The following is a 5,236-nucleotide window of genomic DNA, read 5'->3' on the forward strand; positions in this document are numbered from 1 at the left end:
GAGCTGCTGGTCCATTCTGTTGGAATCCTTGAGACCATGAAAAATTGGGGTGGTCTCTTCATCCAGGGTTATATGTGTTGGAGTATGGGTTGTAATTTGATGGCTTTCTCATTACACCTATGGCATTGGCTTGATCTGAGTATGAGTCATGGTCATGTGGTTCTGTTGATTTAGCAGTCGATAACGATGCTATTTGTCGAGCAAGACCTTCAACCATCTCCTTGACTTCTTTGATTCCCGAAGTTGATTCGCCAATTTGAACCTCATTTACTCCCTTAATTCTTCTAGTAGTCCTGAGTGATCGACTCCGTTGTTGAGAATTATCTGCTTGTCGCTGGAAGAATTCCCAAATCTCTGATGCACTTTTTGACATTAGCTCTCCTCTACTCGTTGCCATTAGCCATTCTTGCACATTCGGCAATAATCCCTCCAAAAAGTATTGGCATTGGTGCCATTTCTCATACCCATGATGTGGACACTTCAAGAGTAGCCCATTGAATCGCTCCCATGTTTCGAAAAATTGTTCGTCTTCTCTCTGAGTAAACTCTGAGATTTCCCTGCGAATAGCATTGGTTTTATGCATTGGAAAATATTTATTCAAAAATTTTGTTACCATTTGTTCCCATGATGCAATGCTATTGGCAGGCAATGTATTAAGCCATGAACGAGCTCTATCCTTTAAAGAAAATGGGAATAATCTAAGTTTAACATCATCATCTGAAAAATTCTCATATTTAAATGTTTGACAAATAGCATGAAAATCATTCAAATGATTATATGGGTCCTCATTTTCTAGGCCATAAAATGTGGGGAGACAATTTAGCACACTAGGTTTTAATTCGAAACTCCTAGCAGCTACATTTGGGTATCTTATGCATGATGGGCTCAAATTAGCTAAGGGACTGAAGTAGTCCTTAAATGGCCTCTCTTGTGGTTGCAAATCCATTTCAAATTTATTTTTAATGTACTTTTGTGTGCGAAGTGTTTTTTCTAATTCAAGGTCTATAGGTTCAAGATTAGGTAATAATGACCTACGACCATGCATGCAAAACAAATAAAATGAAAATAAAGATGGGAACAAAACAAATAAAAATAAAGAAGAGGGAGAAATTACGATACTAACCTTATTGCGCTATTAAAACCTTTCTATAAAAATACACAAAAACAAATACGTGAAATAAATTAACTAAAAATAAATTAATAAGATAAACAAAAAAAAATTACAAAGAAAAATAAATTGAAAATTAAATTACAGAATTTTAAAGAAGAGAAAAAGAAAAGAAATACTAATCTTTAAATGTAGATTTATTTTTTTTTAATAATTAAAAAAAAATACAAGAAAACAAATAAAAGAAATTATTCACAAAAATTAATTCTATGAATTAAAATTACTTACCTCCCCGGCAACGGCGCCAAAAACTTGTTGTGCAAATTTTAATGTACTCGCAAACGCACGAATCTGTTGTAGTATAGATTAATGGTGACGAGTGTCGATGCCACAAGGAGGTGGATTTTAATTGTGTAGAATTAATTTTGTGAATGGGTGATTGGATTTGTGGTGGAAATGATTGGAATATGCTAAAACTTAAATTAAAATGGAGAGAATAAATTCTAAAATTGGTATTGAAATGGTGAGAATAAATTGAAGAGAATTCTATTGAAATGACGTACTTGGGTATCTGGATCCGTATCAACATGCATCATGGGCTAAATATTCCTTATTAATGCCAATTAAATCATGAGGGGGGAATTCACACCTCATGAACCACGCTCTAATCAATATGGTGCTAAGGGCTTATCGTGCCAAATAATAATAACCTTATACTAGAGGGCCGGTGAAACCAAGGCGGTACTAGACAAGATTAGTATTATTTGTCGACGAGAAGTCAAAACATCCACAAAAACTAGAGGGGAAGAGAAAATAAATTTACCAAATTAAGCCCATGACACATGTTGAGACTTCACCTTCAACCCAAGCTTGAAAGAAAATTAGCCACTCATAGTTGAACTAGGGGCAAAATGAAAATTTATTAAAATACGAAGAAAATACAAGATGGAGAGGGAATTACAGAAAATGGATCCCAAAAATGGATTCAGAGATATCAAATTAGGGGGGAGAGGCCCCCTTTTTATAGATACATGGAGTAAATCATGGCCATCGGATTAAAAACAGTTTGGACGCTCAGGATTGCGCCACGTCATCAGTCAACAGTCCACGGTTTGACCACGCGGATGAACAGTAACACGGTTTGACCCAACTTTGAATAGTAACGCGGTTTGACCCGGATGAACAGTAACGCGGTTTGGTTGAAAATAATCCTGTGTGATGCATGCACCGTACGCGAGATTTTTCGTCCACTGATATGCTGCCACGTCACCATCAACAGTACATAAGAATTTTAGTCCAACAGAATCATGACACCTCATCAGTCAATGCCACATCATCGGTCAATGTCACGTCATCGATCCGTCTATGTGAATAGTGCCGTGAACAGTAACGTATACAGTCCCGTATACGTGAATAGTACCGTACATGTGAATAGTGTCATTTTTCCTTTTATGCTCCTCCTAAGGTTTTCGACCGTCCTGAGTTCAAAAGTGATGTCCGTTTTGCCGTCTGATCTCTCCTTTATTGTGAAATGACTATAATGCCCCTAAAATACATAAATTACTTAATTAAAATAAAACACACGTAATTAAATCACAAGAATGTTAAATACATAAAAGTAAGGGTTGTTAGTAAGACTTGAAATGTAAAATGACGGTTTTCTCCTTTATAAATATGCATTTTCTAACACTCAACACTTATCATTTGAGCTCATGTGTGATGCATCTAATTATGCAGTATGAGCAGTATTAGGACAAAGAGTTGATCGAATTTCCCATGTTATTTACTATACTAGTATGACATTGAATGATGTACAGTTGAATTATTCAACTACTGAAAAAGAAATGCTAGCAGTAGTGTTTGCATTAGAGAAATTTCGATCTTTTCTTATTAGTTGTAAAATAATTGTATTCACAGATCATGCTGCTCTTAAATATCTTCTCACAAAGAAAGATGCAAAAGCTAGACTAATTCGTTGGGTGTTACTTTTACAGGAATTTGACTTGAAATTTAAAGATAAGAAGGGCACAGAAAATGTTATGGCTGACCATCTCTTTCGTCTCAATTTTGACACAATTACAGAACCGTTAACATTAAATGAGTCATTTCCAGATGAACAATACTGTTGAAGTATTACCATGGTATACTGATATAGTTAATTACCTTGTTACAGGTCAACTTCCAGAGCATTGAACCAAGCAAGACAAGGCCAATTTTTTTTGTAGAAATAAAGAATTTATTTTGGGATGACCCTTATCTGTTCAAATATTGTGCATATCAAATTGTTAGACGATGTGTCACAGAAAGTTAATTTCAAAATATCCTTTCATTCTGCCATGAACAAGCTTATGGAGGTCATTTCAACGCTAAGAAAACAGCTACTAAAGTTTTACAATGTGGTTTCTATTGGCCAACTATATTTCGAGATGCTTACACTTTTTACTCTTCATGTGATATGTGTCAACGAATGAGGAGCATTACACGAAGGAATATGATGCCACTAAATCCAATTTTAGTGGTTGAGATTTTTTATGTATGGGGTATCGACTTCATGGGACCATTTCCTCATTCTTTTGGCCATTTATACGTATTGGTTGTTGTTGACTACGTATCGAAATGGGTAGAAGTCATTTTATGTAGAACCAATGATCACAAGGTGGTGATAGGATTTTTGAAAAGCAACATTGTTTCACGCTTTGGATTCCCTCGAGCAATAAAGCATTTTAATACTCCAGATGTCGAACTTACTTCCATTTAATTGTGGAACTTGAAATGACATCATACCACCATTTGTCATAATTCACAAATTGAGTAAGAATATAGAGATTTTGAATGCACTGATGAATTCAGAACGTCGAAAAACCTTGGGAGGGACTTGAGTCAACTTTCGGTCAATGGTCAATATTGGTCAACGATCAACAGTTCAGCTTAATTGACTTGGCTCAATCCAGCTCGGGCAGCTCGGTTTGGTATGGTCAGCTCAGCTAGGTTCGGTTTAGTGCGGGTTCAACTCAGCGAGTCAACTCAGGTTCAGGACATAAAACTTTCGGCGGCGAGTGTGGGTGCATTCGGTCTCTGATCGGGCTGATTTTTGCGGAGCTGCGTTCCTCTTGTCGAGATCTTCGATTTGATATGCTAAGCAACTATATATATAACATCAAACACTAGCTCTAATACTACTTTGTTGGAGAATCAACAAATTAAACACTAAAAAAATACATTATTTTATTTCTTCAATAACACTCCTCAACTACAATTCTTATTTTTTTCACTCTCTACAACTTAGAGATTTTTGTTACTTCACTTGATGCACAACAAATGACACAAGGAGGTATTTTTAGTACATGAGAAGAAATCTAAACCATTCAAATAAGAAATTACAAAAAATTAATAACCATTCATCTTCACCTACCAAACCTACCACACATAACACAAATAATTCAAACCTCACAACCATACTTACTCATGGAACCTTCCATGGGATGAGCTTATTAATTTGGATTTGAATTTTTTTTTATCTTGGATCAAGTTTATGATCCAACAATTTGGTCATTTTTAATTTGCTGGAGTTGACTTTTTATTTTTATTTTATTATGTTTTACTATGCTTTTACTGGAGAATGTTTGAGCAATTGAGTGAAATTTTGTTCTACTTCAAAGTTTGTAATATAGACTGATATTTTAGTATTTGGATTTAAAGTTTGAGGGCTTTGATGAATATACTATGGATGAGATTTCGCAACTTCGCAATGAGTGGGCCACGTATGTTGCTGAGTTACTTGTGGCCTACAATAATCAGGTAATCTGCTATGTGAGCATGTTTGGTTCTAAATGTTGAACACTTATCATATGTGTACCATGCTAATTGATTTTATATGCTACACTTGTAGGTGGGAAAAAAATAAAGGTTAAGGTGGGTACTGAAGAGTGAATATAATCTAATTTGTTAGAGATAGATTAATTGGTGACTATTTGGAAATAAATTACTTGTGTTTGAGATACTTGTTTAATTATATTATGTATTTCAAGATGAGCGTTTTTGGATATGTTAGATTTGTAATATAAAATGAATGTAAAAACTAAAATAGCAGTTGGTTGTAGTTTTATACTACTTTGAATAACATTATCT

At 34.9% G+C, this 5,236-nt stretch overlaps 1 non-coding gene across 1 annotated transcript; it reads left to right on the top strand.

Moving 5' to 3' along the window:
• Positions 1-461: 461 nt before the first annotated feature.
• Positions 462-565, top strand: LOC127898966 (small nucleolar RNA R71). Its single transcript, XR_008050734.1, has one exon. It is a non-coding gene; the product is annotated as a small nucleolar RNA R71 (small nucleolar RNA).
• The last annotated feature ends 4,671 nt before the right edge of the window (positions 566-5,236 follow it).

The sequence above is a fragment of the Citrus sinensis genome, chromosome 7 (genome assembly GCF_022201045.2).
Source record: "Citrus sinensis cultivar Valencia sweet orange chromosome 7, DVS_A1.0, whole genome shotgun sequence".
Classification (NCBI taxonomy): Eukaryota; Viridiplantae; Streptophyta; class Magnoliopsida; order Sapindales; family Rutaceae; genus Citrus; species Citrus sinensis.